The following is a 17,271-nucleotide window of genomic DNA, read 5'->3' as shown; positions in this document are numbered from 1 at the left end:
TCACCCTCTTTATAAAGGGACAAGGCTTTTATTTTTCCCTCCCGTGTTCAATCGAATCCTTCCCCCACCTCAAGCTCAAACGCCCGAAGCTCAGGTCAGGTGCCCCGAACCTTCAGTCATGTCCGGATCTAGCCTTCAAGGCCGATGGGTGCCTTCCTCCGTCACGGAAGAAGACATCAAAAAGTTGAGGGAGGCCAGATATCTGACCGCCGAGATTTTGCATCGGCTGCCTCCCCGAGGGCAGGCCGTCCCCACCCCCGAACACAACGAGAACGTCGTGTTCGTCTCCCACTTCCTCCGAGGTCTAGGCCTTGCTCTGGATCCTTTCGTAAGGGGTTTGATGTTTTACTACGGGCTAGACTTTCATGATCTAGCTCCGGACTCCTTTCTTCATATCACAACATTTATTGTCGTGTGCGAGGCCTTCCTCCGAGTTACCCCTCACTTTGGCCTATGGCTCAAGACCTTTGAAGTGAAGCCGGAGATGATCGAGGGGCAACATGCAGCGTGTGGAGGTGCCTCAATACGCAAGATGACAGGAGCTCCGTGGCCCAAAGGTTCCATCCCAGAGGTGTCTGAATTGTGGCAACAGGAGTGGTTCTACATCACGGCTCCCAGAAGTGCCAAGTGGGCGCCCCCCCCGTTTTCCGCTCGGGCCCTCCACCACAGCTGATGTCATGGATCAGCAGAGGTCTGAGCTGGGGTCCAGCCAAGGATGTGCCTATACTGCAAGGTCGCATTCGAGATCTCTTCAATGGAGATTTCAGTTTGGTTGCGGTAATACAGGTTATGCTGGTTCGTCAAGTCCAGCCTTGCAAACGCCGGCCTCTTCACCTGTGGGAGTTCAATCCCGAGGGACCGCGTGTCATTCAAAATTTCCTTGGCCTGATGCATGAGGAGATGTACAAGTCATTCTTCAGACCTCAGGTAGAGTGTCCGGAAATCACCGAGGACGTGGGCCTGAGCAGTAACCGCGCCGCCGAACAGGTAAGGAATCTTCCGGCCGAACATACTATCTCTCATTTGTTACGAAGTTATTTATGAGAGTTCGCTTTTTGACCAGGACTGGCTAACAAAGGCGAAGTTGATTCGGTGTTCGGCCCCCCTCCCTGAGGGTTTGGACAATCCGGTATTGGAGAAGATGCTCCAGGTTGCACCTTGCCCGGAGCCCTTGAAGGAAGATACTGGGGAGGATAATACGGGCGGACGCGGGCCCCCAGCGCTGCTCATTCTAACCGAGGGAGCGAGCGTCCCCATGAAGGAAGACGACCGGAGGAGGAAAAGGACTGCGCCCGAGGATTCGGAAGCCGAAGCTTCCAAACGGGAGAAGAAGTCTCCCACAGAGGGTCCTACCTTGGAGGGTGCTTTTGCCGCACAAAGTCCGCGGGGGGATCAATTCTCCAGCGAGTCGTAAGTGACCCGAAATACATTAATAGTACAGGTATGCCATCTTATTCTTCTGAGAAAATAACCACCGCATATATTTTTGCAGTTCGGGCCTTAGCCCCTCTCAAATGAGCTCGTCTTCGGGGGATCTTCTTCCAGAGATGATGGAGAGCGAAACGCCTCCTCCGGACTCCTCCGCTCCTGAAGCGGGCGACCCTGAAGTGTCGTCGCGGAGGGCCTCTCCGAGTCCGGTGAGGCCAGAAGATAATCCCATTGACCCCCGAAGCTCCCAGTGTCCGGCTCCCGAAGAGAGCAGACAAAAGAGTCCGACACCGTCTAGTGTGCGATCGGATGTTCTGAGGGAGTTGGTGGGGCGATCGGCTATCTCAGATGAACACCGTGTGCTGATGAATACGGTGATGGAGAGAATATCGTTCGCTGAAAGCAGATTGCATGAAGCTTTTATGAGTACTAACAGGCTTTGAGGTACGTAAAAGAATGTATGATAGTCCTGCACATGCTCGGTGTGCCCTGTGTAGATAGTAGCCCCTGAGACTCTGGTTGTCGTCGGAAACGACGACAAACAGAGGATCATATTCCCAGGTAATAACCATACTGCCTCTATGTGCAGGTGATGGAAGCTCAGGTGGCTAGCCGGACTAGCGAGTTTGCCCATTTAGAACGACAGTTGGATGCGGCAGACGCCGACATCGAGCTTGTTAACAAAAGGCTTGACGAGGCACAGGGTAAGTGTCATTATCTGGTAAATGCCACATAGGAAGAGCAGCATGATGCCAGTATCTTTAATATGTTGTGACTGCAGATGAAGCTGCCACTGTTGAAGCCTTGCGGGCAGAACTTGCCCGAGCCAAGGAACAAGCGAGGTTGGGTAATGCGGCTGCTGTGAAGGCGGCCGAAGAGTTGCAAGCCGAGAAGGCCGCGCATGGAGAGACCCGAGACAAGATGGCCAAGATGGCTATAGAATTAAAAGCCGCCGCCGACCGTTGCCGGGTTCTTGAAAAGGAAAACCAAGCGAAGGCATTGAACCTTGAGAAGGCTGCTGTGACGAAAAAGGACCTCCGCTCTGCTATGAGGGCAAAGAAGGAGGAGCTACAGGAAGCCGGGGATATTGTAGCTGGGAAATCCTTTATGTTGCGGAGGAAGTTCGGAGATCCACGGTATGCCCCTTTGGATCGGCTATGGAGTTCAGAGGATGTATATATGGATTTGACGGCGAGCGCTGCCGATGCGGCCAAGTATTTCCAGGATTAGACGGACCGTGAAGTAGACCAGCTGTTTTGGAGATAATTCCATTCTCCCGAGCGTCCGCTTTCATTGACTGACCAATTAGCCGAATGAGCCGAACTAAATAGGTTGTCCGGACTCTCCATGAGGTCTGTTGTGGACCAACTGTGGCCGGAAAGGTCAAAACCAAACAACTATTTTAGCTTGGTGCAGCAGTTCCTTGACGTGGTGCCGCGCATAAATGCGATGAAGAGGTCGGCGTGCATAGAAGCCGCATGGATGGCCTTTTCCCGTGTTAAAGCATACTGGGCGGAGATGGATGCTACAACTGTTGCAGCGCGGGATTAGGCCATAGGTCGAAGGGCTGCTGAGCACTACAATGAAGAAGTTCTTGAGGGTGCTCGTTTGATAGAGACCCAGTGCTCAAAAAATATTATGCTTGAGTGATATGTAATCTCATTGTAAGCGAAATGCTTTTATAAATTTTTATAAGGCTATTTTTATACTTTTGCCTGAAAGTAATATGATGCCTCCTGGGCGGCCGTTTATGTATACACGTGTATAACCTGAAAGATTGCAGCCGTCGGCTTCAACCCTCACGCATATAATGTGGAGGTGCTCGCAAAAACATGCATTCACACTTAACCCAACGTCTTGGTCCTATTAAGGAGGTGATAGCGGAGCGAGTGAGGCAACCGGACTATAATGCTTTAGCACTTTCACTTAGCCATAGGAGTTTGACAGTGGGGCTACTAGATAGCCCCTGGTGGCTCTGCACTTTCCCGATCTCGGGGTGCGTACATGCCTGGCCAGAAAACGGCCCTTCATTAAGGCGGAGGAATTCTAACATTCCCACAGGTCATCGAGTGGTTGACCAGTCTCACGCTATATCATGACAGTCAGTTTTCGGCTTTCTCTACTGAGGTGCTCGTCCGAATGAACCAGGGCACAATCGCAGTAGTTCTCCTGGTGCTACCTTAGCTGGTAAAGCGGAACATAAGGCACCAAAACACAGGAGCCGGGCAAACCCAACATTTGACCAAAGACAATGATTCGGAGCTGATGCATATAGGGCCAAACTCGCGACGCCGAACACTCCCTAAGGTGTTCGGTCTTTGTGGTATAAACCGGGCCTAAATAATGGCCTTTGTAAGAAGCCCCTTGTGTCCAGGTACGTGCATTGTTCTGGCGTGGCCACATGCCAAGACGTCAGCATCCTTCTCAACGGTGGATATGTATCAACAAGAGACAGTAAAAAAGGTTTACGCAGGGTCTTAATCTAAAAAGAATCCTTGGAGCGGGTCCCTGCTGCACGTTTGCGCCTGTGTCTCTGTTGTGCCGTATCCTGGACGGGTGTAGCACGATGATCGTCTGTAAAAGAGAGGAGTTTAGGTGAAAAAGTTGTCGTGCAAAAAGATAGTTTGTTAAATAAACCATGTATAATTCAAGATGAGAAGAAATTGCCACTTGTCTGCGCGTGTTGAGCCCCTTGTATTGACGAATAGGGGTGTGACCATTTATTCGGTATAAGTAGCGGCGCCGGACTCGATTAGTTGTGTCGGAGGTCTTGACGACCTATTGGACGCTTTCTGGTCCGGGCGCCTTTAGTGTGCGGCTGCCAAGCAGCCTCACTCACTTCGGGGCGTAGAGATCGCTTGATATTTCCGTGCACTGTAATGATGCCACGTGGACCGGGCATCTTAAGTGTGAGGGAGGCGTAGTGTGGTATTGCATTAAAGCGAGCGAAAGCTTCGCGTCCGAGCAGTGCTTGATAGCCACTTTGAAACGGAGCGATGTGGAAAGTTAAATGCCCGCGACGGAAGTTATCGGGGGAGCTGAATATAACTTGTAGTAGGAGGGAGCTCGTACAACGAGCCCCTGGGCCTGGCGTTACTCCTTTAAAGGTAGTATTGCTATGGCGAATTTGTGTTGGGTCTAACCCCATCCCGCGGATTGTATCCTGATATATTAGGTTTAGGCTACTGCCGCCATCCCTCAAGACTCAAGTGAAGTGATATCCGCCAATTACTGGGTCTAATACCAGGGCAGCCCATCCTACGTGTCAGATACTTGCTGAGTAATCGCGATGGTCGAAAGTGATCGGTTGAGATGACCAGTGGCAGGACTTCGTGGTGACAAGCACTTGGGTATATTTTCCTAGGAGTGCCGCGTTGTTTTTTCCCTTGATTACGTGTAACACGTTTACTGTTTTGACTTGTGGTGGAAATTTCATTTGTTCCCCCGTGTCTTGCTTGGGGGGCTCGTCCTCGTCTTCACTTGGTGTATCCTCCCCCTTGTGTACGGCGTTGAGCTTGTCGGACTACTTGAAGACCCAACATTCTCTGTGGGTATGATTAGCAGGTTTACCAGGGGTACTATGGATCTGACATACTTGGTCCAGGATTTTGTTGAGGCTGGACAATTCATCCCTGGTGCCATTAGGGGGCGGCTTTTGACCTGGCCGAGAGCTTTTGAATCCGGCATTTACCGCCGTGCCCTTCGTGCTGTCTTCTTTATTCCGACATTTGTTATTGCTGTTGCGCCATGATTTCCCGTTTCCATCTCTAACTTCAGATGTACTGGGGTCGCTGGTGCTGCATCTGGCTAGCCAGCTGTCCTCACCCGCACAAAAGCGGGTCATGAGGTTTGTTAATGCGGCCATCGTTCTTGGCTTATTTTGGCCGAGGTGTCTGGCGAGCCATTCGTCACGGACGCTATGCTTGAAAGCTGCTAAGGCTTCGGCGTCCGGACAGTCGACAATCTGGTTCTTTTTAGTAAGAAACCTGTTCCAAAGCTTTCGGGCTGACTCTCTGGGCTGTTGAGTTATATGACTCAAATCGTCCGCATCCGGAGGTCGGACATAAGTCCCTTGAAAATTGGCCCGAAAGGCGTCTTCGAGCTCTTCCCAACTTCCAATGGAGCTTTCGGGGAGGCCTTTGAGCCAGTGATGAGCTGGCCCTTTGAGCTTGAGGGGAAAGTACTTGATGGCGTGGAGATCATCTCCTCGAGCCATATGGATGTGAAGGATGTAGTCAATCCAGACCCCAGGGTCTGTTGTTCCGTCATATGCCTCTATGTTTACGGGCTTGAATCCCTCTGGAAATTCATGGTCCAGCACCTCATCGGTGAAACATAGGGCGTGTGCGGCACCCCTGTAGCTGGTGTACTGCGTTGTTCGGATGTTTGTTGTGTTGCATTGTATGCCGGGGCGCGCTTGCGTGGTCCATAGATGGATCTTATTGCGCCATCCTTTGGGTGCGAGCCCTCGCATGGGTCGCGTATTGTATTGTGAGCGGCATTGTGTGCCGCTCTGTCTTGGTAGAGGGGTCGTCTATCCGACCAGGTGGCTGCTTTGATATTTGGTTGTGGGGGTTCTGAGGCCTCCTCATCGAATTCGGGTAGCAGCTTCCGCTTCGGGTAGCTCTTGGAGGGGCGATTGTCGCCGTACCTTGCTGCAGTGTTGAGTATTTTACTCCATCTGATTTGGAGTGTGTCTTGCGCGGCCTTGAGCCTTTGCTTCTGCCTTTTCAGACTCCTTGCGGTGGCAACAAGCCTTTTATGGGCAGTCTGCTGCTCCGGGTGTCTGTCCGGCGTTATGTCGTCCGGACCATTATCCTTGAGAGGATTTGGTTGTTTGGTTTGATTATCCGGATTGCCGTTGTCCGGCAGCGGTTCGCCCTGCTCCAGTGCTGGGTCTGTGTGATCGCTATTTCTGTCGAGGCAGGATTTGGGGCGGCGCTTGCGTCGCTGCTTTGGCTGCTTTTCGAGGGAACAAGCCTTCGGTGCGTCCTTCGCTCCTCGTCGTCATCTTTTGGTGCGTCCACCATGTATACGTCGTATGAAGAGGTGGTGTTCCAGGGCCCAATAGGCGCTGGTTCTTCATCGTCTCCTTCATCGGCGTCCATACCGTCGATGTCTTCGGAGTCGAAGTCGAGCATGTCGGTTAAATCGTCGACAGTGGCTACAAAGTGGGTGGTGGGTGGGCTTTGAATTTCTTCATCGTTCGAATCCCAACCTTGCTGACCGTAGTCCGGCTAGGGCTCTCCTGACAAAGAGAGAGATTTCAGTGTCTTCAGAATATCGCCGAAAGGCGAGTGCTGAAAGATGTCCGTGGCAGTAAACTCCATAATCGGCGCCCAATCGGATTCGATCGGCAGGGGCGCGGAGGGTTCGGAGTCCGGAGAGGAGTCCGGCTCCTTGGAGTCACGAGTCTCGGAGAGTGTGGGGCTGGTGTTCGGCTCGATCGCCGTTGGGATCGCAGCCCCCGAGGCGGCGTCCAACCACCCATCCTCGATCGGCGCAGTTGGCTCCGAGTTAAGGATCGAAGCCGATGCGGGTGCGGCCTCCAGGGCACTGTTCGGCGGTGGAGCTAGATCATGCTCGTCGTGACAGTGCGGAGCGCTTGGCAGTGGTTCGAATCCGTCGAAGATCAAGTCCCCGCGGATGTCAGTCGTGTAGTTTAAACTTCCAAATCTGACCTGACGGCCAGGGGCGTAGCTTTCGATCTGCTCCAGATGGCCAAGTGAATTGGCCCACAGTGCGAAGCTGCCCAAGACGAAGATCTGTCCGGGGAGGAAGGTTTCACCCTGGACTGCATCGCTATTGATGATCGTAGGAGCCATCGAGCCTGACGGCGATGAAACATAGGAACTCTCAATGAAAGCACCAATGTCGGTGTCAAAACCGGCGGATCTCGGGTAGGGGGTCCCGAATTGTGCGTCTAGGCCGGATGGTAACAGAAACAAGGGACACGAAGTTTTACCCAGGTTCGGGCCCTCTCGATGGAGGTAAAACCCTACGTCCTGCTTGATTAATATTGATGATATGGGTAGTACAAGAGTAGATCTACCACGAGATCGGAGAGGCTAAACCCTAGAAGCTAGCCTATGGTATGATTGTTGATGTGTATGTTGTCCTACGGACTAAAACCCTCCGGTTTATATAGACACCGGAGAGGGTTAGGGTTACACAAAGTCGGTTACAATGGTAGGAGATCTGCATATCCGTATCGCCAAGCTTGCCTTCCACGCCAAGAAAAGTCCCTTCCAGACATGGGACAAAGTCTTCAATCTTGTATCTTCATAGTCTAGGAGTCCGGTTGGAGGTACAGTCTGGCCATCCGGACACCCCCTAATCCAGGACTCCCTCAATAACCCACTTCCTATGCATAGGGATTTTGTGAACAAACAACTTATGGGAACAATAATCAACTAGCATAGGAAGGCAAAACAAGCATAACTTTACAACTTTATGCACATAGAGAGGAAACTTGATATTATTGCAATCCCTACAAGCATATATTCCTCCCTCATAATAATTTTCAGTAGCATCATGAATGAATTCAACAATATAACCATCACATAAAGCATTCTTTTCATGATCTACAAGCATATAAAATTTACTATTCTCCTCATAAGTAAAATTCTTCTCATTCAGAATAGTGGGAGTATCATAAGAAACTCGAATACTATAAATTGTTTCCACACTGAAAGAGTAATGTTTAGAAAGAGGGTAATCATAATCATGACAAGTTTTATAAATATAACCATCACTACTTTTTATAGCATAAGTGTCATCACAATAATCATCATAAGTAGCAACTTTGTTCTCATCATAATCAATTGAAACCTCTTCCAAGATAGTGGAATCGTTACTAAATAAAGTCATGACCTCTCCAAATCCACTTTCACAATTACCACAATATGATTCAACATCCTCAAAAGTAGTGGGATCATCACTTCCTAAAGTTGACACTCTTCCAAACCCACTTTCATCAATATAATCATCATAAATAGGAGGCATGCTATCATCAAAATAAATTTGCTCATCTAAACATGGGGGACAAAAAATATCATCTTCATCAAACATAGCATCCCCAAGCTTGTGGCTTTGCATATCATTAGCATCATGGACATTCAAAAAATTCATACTAACAACATTGCAATCATGCTCATCATACAAAGATTTAGTGCCAAACATTCTAACGCATTCTTCTTCTAACACTTTGGCAAAATTATTGGAATCCTTATTTTCATGAAAGACATTAAAAAGATGAAGCATATGAGGTACCTTCAATTCCATTTTTTTGTAATTTTGTTTTATAGACTAAACTAGTGATAAAACAAGAAACTAAAAGATTCGATTGCAAGATCTAAAGATATACCTTCAAGCGCTAACCTCCCCGGCAACGACGCCAGAAAAGAGCTTGATGTCTACTACACAACCTTCTTCTTGTAGACGTTGTTGGGCCTCCAAGTGTAGAGGTTTGTAGGACAGTAGCAAATTTCCCTCAAGTGGATGACCTAAGGTTTATCAATCCGTGGGAGGCGTAGGATGAAGATGGTCTCTCTCAAATAACCCTGCAACCAAATAACAAAGAGTCTCTTGTGTCCCCAACACACCCAATACAATGGTGAATTGTATAGGTGCACTAGTTCGGCGAAGAGATGGTGATACAAGTGCAATATGGATGGTAGATATAGGTTTTTGTAATCTGAAAATATAAAAACAGCAAGGTAACTAATGATAAAAGTGAGCAAAAATGGTATTGCAATGTGTTGAAACAAGGCCTAAGGTTCATACTTTCACTAGTGCAAGTCCTCTCAACAATATTAACATAATTGGATCATATAACTATCCCTCAACATGCAACAAAGAGTCACTCCAAAGTCACTAATAGCGGAGAACAAACAAAGAGATTATTGTAGGGTACGAAACCACCTCAAAGTTATCCTTTCTGATCGATCTATTCAAGAGTCCATAGTAAAATAACACGAAGCTATTCTTTCCGTTCAATCTATCCTAGAGTTCGTACTAGAATAACACCTTAAGACACAAATCAACCAAAACCCTAATGTCACCTAGATACTCCAATGTCACCTCAAGTATCCGTGGGTATGATTATACGATATGCATCACACAATCTCAGATTCATCTATTCAACCAACACAAAGAACTTCAAAGAGTGCTCCAAAGTTTCTACTGGAGAGTCAAGACGAAAACATGTGCCAACCCCTATGCATAAGTTCACGAGGTCACGGAACTCGCAAGTTGATCACCAAAACATACATCAAGTGGATCACGTGATATCCCATTGTCACCACAGATAAGCACATGCAAGACATACATCAAGTGTTCTCAAATCCTTAAGGACTCAATCCGATAAGATAACTTCAAAGGGAAAACTCAATCCATTACAAGAGAGTAGAGGGGGAGAAACATCATAAGATCCAACTATAATAGCAAAGCTCGCGATACATCAAGATCGTGCGATATCAAGAACATGAGAGAGAGAGAGAGATCAAACACATAGCTACTGGTACATACCCTCAGCCCCGAGGGTGAACTACTCCCTCCTCGTCATGGAGAGCGCCGGGATGATGAAGATGGCCACCGGAGAGGGATTTCCCCCTCCAACAGGGTGCCGGAACGGGTCTAGATTTGTTTTCGGTGGCTACAGAGGCTTGCGACGGCGGAACTCATGATCTAGGTTTCTTTCTGGAAGTTTTGGGTTATATAAGAGGTGTTGGAGTCGAGAACAAGTCAGGGGGTCTTCGGGCTGTCCACGAGGTAGGGAGGCGCGCCCAGGGGGGCGCCCCCACCCTCGTGGGCAGCCCGGGACTCTTATGGTCCAACACTTTTACTCCATGGCCTTCTTCTGGTCCAGAAATAAGTTCGTGAAGTTTCAGGTCAATTGGACTCCGTTTGATTTTCCTTTCCTGTAAAACTCAAAAACAAGGAAAAAACAGAAACTGGCACTGGGCTCTAGGTTAATAGGTTAGTCCCAAAAATCATATAAAATAGCATATAAATGCATATAAAACATCCAAGATTGATAATATAATAGCATGGAACAATCAAAAATTATAGATACGTTGGAGACGTATCAAAGAACAAAACCGGTAATGAGAGCAACGATATAGTGGGCATGATTATGACTCAGGAGGATACCGATGCACACCGAATTTTGTAAAGTATCGCGAAGTAAAGGGAACATTGATACATCTCCAAAGTATCTATAATTTATGAAGTATTCATGCTATTATATTATCTGTTTTAGATGTTTATGGGCTTTACTAAACACTTTTATATTATTTTTGGGACTAACCTATTAACCGGAGGCCCATCCCAAATTGCTGTTTTCTTGCCTATTTTAGTGTTTCGAAGAAAAGGAATATCAAATGGAGTCCAAACGGAATGAAACCTTAGGGAGGGTTATTTTTGGAATGGAAGCAATCCAGGAGACTTGGAGTAGACGTCAGGGAAGCTTCGAGGAAGCCACGAGGCAAGGAGGCACGCCCTACCCCCCCTGGGCGCCCCCCTTGTGGGCCCCTTGTGGCTCCCCTGACCGACTTCTTTCGCCTATATATGTCCATATACGCTAAAAACATCAGAGAGCACAATAGATCAGGAGTTCCGACGCCAGAAGCCTCCGTAGCCACCGAAAACCAATGTAGACCCTTTCCGGCACCCTGCCAGAGGGGGGAATCCCTCTCCGGTGGCCATCTTCATCATACCGGTGCTCTCCATGACAAGGAGGGAGTAGTTCACCCTCGGGGCTGAGGGTATGTACCAATAACTATGTGCTTGATCTCCCTCTCTCTCCTGTTCTTGAGTCGGCACGATCTTGATGTATCGCGAGCTTTGCTATTATATTTGGATCTTATGATGTTCCTCCCCCTCTACTCTCTCTTGATGAATTGAGTTTTCCCTTTGAAGTTATCTTATCAGATTGAGTCTTTAATGATTTGAGAACACTTGATGTATGTCTTGCATGTGCTTATTTGTGGTGACAATGGGATATCATGTGATCCACTTGATGTATGTTATGGTGATCAACTTGCGAGTTCCGTGACCTCGTGAACTTATGCATAGGGGTTGGCACACGTTTTCGTCTTAACTCTCCGGTAGAAACTTTGGGGCACTCTTTGAAGTTCTTTGCGTTGGTTGAATAGATGAATCTGAGATTGTGTGATGCATATCGTATAATCATACCCACTGATACTTGAGGTGACATTAGGGTTTTGGTTGATTTGTGTCTTAAGGTGTTATTCTAGTATGAACTCTAGGATAGATTGAACGGATAATAGCTTCGTGTTATTTTACTACAGACTCTTGAATAGATCGATCAGAAAGGATAACTTTGAGGTGGTTTCGTACCCTACCATAATCTCTTCGTTTGTTCTCCGCTATTAGTGACTTTGGAGTGACTCTTTGTTGCATGTTGAGGGATAGTTATATGATCCAATTATGTTATTATTGTTGAGAGAACTTGCACTAGTGAAAGTATGAACCCTAGGCCTTGTTTCCTAGCATTGCAATACCGTTTACGCTCACTTTTATCATTAGTTACCTTGCTGTTTTTATATTTTCAGATTACAAATACTCATATCTATCATCCATATTGCACTTGTATCACCATCTCTTCGTCGAACTAGTTGATACGTCTCCAACGTATCTATAATTTTTGATTGCTACATGCTATATTATCTACTGTTTTGGACATTATTGAGCTTTATTATCCACTTTTATATTATTTTTGGTACTAACCTATTAACCGGAGGCCCAGCCCAGAATTCTGTTTTTTTTTCCTGTTTTAGGGTTTCGAAGAAAAGGAATATCAAACGGAGTCCAAATGGAATGAAACCTTTGGGAACGTGATTTTCTCATCGAATACAACTTAGGAGACTTGGACCCTACATCAAGACACGTAACTGGAGGCCACGAGGTAGGGGGGCGCGCCTACCCCCCGAGGCGTGCCCTCCACCGTCATGGGCCCCCTGTTGCTCCACCGACGTACTTCTTCCTCCTATATATACCCACGTACCCCCAAACGATCAGAGACGGAGCCAAAACCCTAATTCCACCGCCGTAACTTTTTGTATCCACGAGATCCCATCTTGGGGCCTCTTCTGGAGCTCCGCCGGAGGGGGCATCGATCACGGAGGGCTTGTTCATCAACACCATAGCCCCTCCGATGAAGTGTGAGTAGTTTACCTTAGACCTACGGGTCCATAGTTAGTAGCTAGATGGCTTCTTCTCTCTTTTTGGATCTCAATACAATGTTCTCCCCCTCTCTTGTGGAGATCTATTCGATGTAATCTTCTTTTTGCGGTGTGTTTGTTGAGACCGATGAATTGTGGGTTTATGATCAAGTCTATCTATGAATAATATTTGAATCTTCTCTGAATTCTTTTATGTATGATTGGTTATCTTTGCAAGTCTCTTCGAATTATCAGTTTGGTTTGGCCTACTAGATTGATCTTTCTTGCAATGGGAGAAGTGCTTAGCTTTGGGTTCAATCTTGCGGTGTCCTTTCCCGGTGACAGTAAGTGCAGCAAGGCACGTATTGTATTGTTGCCATCGAGGATAAAAAGATGGGGTTTTCTTCATATTGCATGAGTCTATCTCTCTACATCATGTCATCTTGCTTAAGGCGTTACTCTGCTTTTAACTTAATACTCTAGATGCATGCTGGATAGCGGTCGATGAGTGGAGTAATAGTAGTAGATGCAGGCAGGAGTCGGTCTACTTGTCTCGGATGTGATGCCTATATACATGATCATACCTAGATATTCTCATAACTATGCTCAATTCTGTCAATTGCTAAACAGTAATTTGTTCACCCACCGTAGAATACTTATGCTCTCGAGAGAAGCCACTAGTGAAACCTATGGCCCCTGGGTCTATCTTTATCATATCAATCTCCTACTACTTTGTTATTTACTTTGCTATTTACTTTGCTTTTATTTTACTTTGCATCTTTATCATAAAAATACCAAAAATATTATCTTATCATATCTATCAGATCTCACTCTCGTAAGTGGCCCTATAGGGATTGACAACCCCTATTTGCGTTGGTTGCGATGATTTATTTGTTTTGTGCAGGTGCGAGGGACTCGCGCGTAGCCTCCTACTGGATTGATACCTTGGTTCTCAAAAACTAAGGGAAATACTTACGCTACTTTGCTGCATCATCCCTTCCTCTTCGGGGAAAACCAACGCAGCTCACGAGATTTTCTACTTTAAGTTTTGTGTTGTGAATAAAGAATGAGTTCATTACAGTACCTTGAAGTGGTCTTTTGTTTTCTTTCGCTAATGGAGCTCACAAGATTTTCTACTTTAAGTTTTGTGTTGTGAAGTTTTCAAGTTTTGGTTAAAGATTTGATGGATTATGGAACAAGGAGTGGCAAGAGCCTAAGCTTGGGGATGCCCATGGAACCCCCAAGATAATCTAATGACACCTAAAAGCCAAAGCTTGGGGATGCCCCGGAAGGCATCCCCTCTTTCGTCTACTTCTATCGGTAACTTCACTTGGAGCTATATTTTTATTCGCCACATGATATGTGTTTTGCTTGGAGCGTCTTGTATGATTTGAGTCTTTGCTTGTTAGTTTACCACAATCATCCTTGCTGTACACACCTTTTGAGAGAGCCATACATGATTTGGAATTTATTAGAATACTCTATGTGCTTCGCTTATATCTTTTGAGTTATATAATTTTGCTCTAGTGCTTCACTTATATCTTTTAGAGCACGGTGGTGGATTTGTTTTATAGAAATTATTGATCTCTCATGCTTCACTTAGATTATTTTGAGAGTCTTAATAGCATGGTAATTTGCTTAAAATCCTAATATTCTTGGTATGCAAGAGTAATAATAAAACTTTCTTATGAGTGTGTTGAATACTAAGAGAAGTTTGATGCTTGATGATTGTTTTGAGACATGGAGGTAATAATATCAAAGTCGTGCTAGTTGAGTAGTTGTGAAATTGATAAATACTTGTGTTGAGGTTTGCAAGTCCCGTAGCATGCACGTATGGTAAATGTTATGCAACAAATTTGAAACATGAGGTGTTATTTGATTGTCTTCCTTATGAGTGGCGATCAGGGACGAGCGATGGTCTTTTCCTACCAATCTATCCCCCTAGGAGCATGCGTGTAGTACCGAGGTTTTTGATGACTTGTAGATTTTTGCAATAAGTATGTGAGTTCTTTATGACTAATGTTGAGTCCATGGATTATACGCACTCTCACCCTTCCATCCTTGCTAGCCTCTTCGGTACCGTGCATTGCCCTTTCCCACATTGAGAGTTGGCGCAAACTTCGCAGGTGCATCCAAACCCCGTGATATGATACGCTCTTTCACACATAAACCTCCTTATATCTTCCTCAAAACAGCCACCATACCTACCTATTATGGCATTTCCATAGCCATTCCGAGATATATTGCCATGCAACTTTCCATCATTCCGTTCATCATGACACATTCATCATTGTCATATTGCTTAGCATGGTCATGTAGTTGACATAGTATTTGTGGCAAAGCCACCATTCATAATTCTTTCATACATGTCACTCTTGGTCCATTGCATATCCCGGTACACCGCCGGAGGCATTCATATAGAGTCATCTTTGTTCTAGTATCGAGTTGTAATCATTGAGTTGTAAATAAATAGAAGTGTGATGATCATCATTTTCTAGAGCATTGTCCCAAGTGAGGAATATATTAAAAAAGAAGAAGAAAGGCCATAAAAAAAGAGAAGGCCCAAAAAAGGAGAAAGGCCATAAAAAAGAGAAAAGGCCCAAAAAAAGAGAAAAAATGAGAGAAAAAGAGAGAAGGGACAATGTTACTATCCTTTGCCACACTTGTGCTTCAAAGTAGCACCATGATCTTCATAGTAGAGAGTCTCTCATGTTATCACTTTCATATACTAGTGGGAATTTTTTATTATAGAACTTGGCTTGTATATTCCAACAATGGGCCTCCTCAAGTGCCCTAGGTCTTCGTGAGCAAGCAAGTTGGATGCACACCCACTAGTTTCTTTTGTTGAGCTTTCATACATTTATAGCTCTAGTGCATCCGTTGAATGCCAATCCCTACTCCTTGCATTAACAGCAATTAGTGGGCATCTCCATAGCCCATTGATTAGCCTCGTTGATGTGAGACTTCCTCCTTTTTTGTTTTCTCCACATAACCCCCCTCATTATATTGTATTCCACCTATAGTGCTATGTCCATGGCTCGCGCTCATATATTGCGTGTACTAAAGTATGAAACAATTGCTTGGCTTGTCATCGGGGTTGTGCATGATGATAGCATTCTTGTGTGATGAAAATGAAACATGACTAAACCATATGATTTTGTAGGGATGAACTTTATTTGGCCATGTTATTTTGAGAAGACATAATCGCTTAGTTAGTATGCTTGAAGTATTATCATTTTTATGTCAATATGAACTTTTGTCTTGAATCTTTCGGATCTGAATATTCATACCACCATTAAGAAGAATTACATTAAAATTATGCCAGGTAGCACTCCGCATCAAAAATTCTGTTTTTATCATTTACCTACTCGAGGACGAGCAGGAATTAAGCTTGGGGATGCTTGATACGTCTCCAACGTATCTATAATTTTTGATTGCTCCATGCTATATTATCTACTGTTTTGGACATTATTGGGCTTTATTATCCACTTTTATATTATTTTTGGGACTAACCTATTAATCGGAGGCCCAACCCAGAATTGTTGTTTTTTTGCCTGTTTTAGGGTTTCGAAGAAAAGGAATATCAAACGGAGTCCAAACGGAATGAAACCTTCGGGAACGTGATTTTCTCATCGAATACAACTCAGGAGACTTGGACCCTATGTCAAGACACGTAAAAAGAGGCCACGAGGTAGGGGGGCACGCCTACCCCCGAGGCGCGCCCTCCACCCTCTTGGGCCCCCTGTTGCTCCACCGACGTACTTCTTCCTCCTATATATACCCACGTACCCCAAAACGACCAGAGACGGATCCAAAACCCTAATTCCACCGCCGTAACTTTCTGTATCCATGAGATCCCATCTTGGGGCCTGTTCCGGAGCTCCACCGGAGGGGGCATCGATCACGGAGGGCTTCTTGATCAACACCATAGCCCCTCCGATGAAGTGTGAGTAGTTTACCTCATACCTACGGGTCCATAGTTAGTAGCTAGATGGCTTCTTCTCTCTTTTTGGATCTCAATACAATGTTCTCCCCCTCTCTTGTGGAGATCTATTTGATGTAATCTTCCTTCTGCGGTGTGTTTGTTGAGACCGATGAATTGTGGGTTTATGATCAAGTCTATCTATGAATAATATTTGAATCTTCTCTGAATTCTTTTATGTATGATTGGTTATCTTTGCAAGTCTCTTCGAATTATCAATTTGGTTTGGCCTACTAGATTGATCTTTCTTGCAATGGGAGAAGTGCTTAGCTTTGGGTTCAATCTTACGGTGTCCTTTCCCGGCGACAGTAAGGGCAGCAAGGCACGTATTGTATTGTTGCCATCGAGGATAACAAGATGGGGTTTTCTTCCTATTGCATGAGTATATCCCTCTACATCATGTCATCTTGCTTAAGGCGTTACTCTGTTTTTAACTTAATACTCTAGATGCATGCTGGATAGCGGTCGATGAGTGGAGTAATAGTAGTAGATGCAGGTAGGAGTCGGTCTACTTGTCTCGGACGTGATGCCTATATACATGATCATACCTAGATATTCTCATAACTATGCTCAATTCTGTCAATTGCTCAACAGTAATTTGTTCACCCACCGTAGAATACTTATGCTCTCGAGAGAAGCCACTAGTGAAACCTATGGCCCCCGGGTCTATCTTTA

The sequence above is a fragment of the Triticum urartu genome, chromosome 5A (assembly GCF_056163025.1).
Source record: "Triticum urartu cultivar PI428250 chromosome 5A, HENAU_Tu73, whole genome shotgun sequence".
Lineage (NCBI taxonomy): Eukaryota > Viridiplantae > Streptophyta > Magnoliopsida > Poales > Poaceae > Triticum > Triticum urartu.
Note: the sequence above shows the minus strand (reverse complement) of the source record.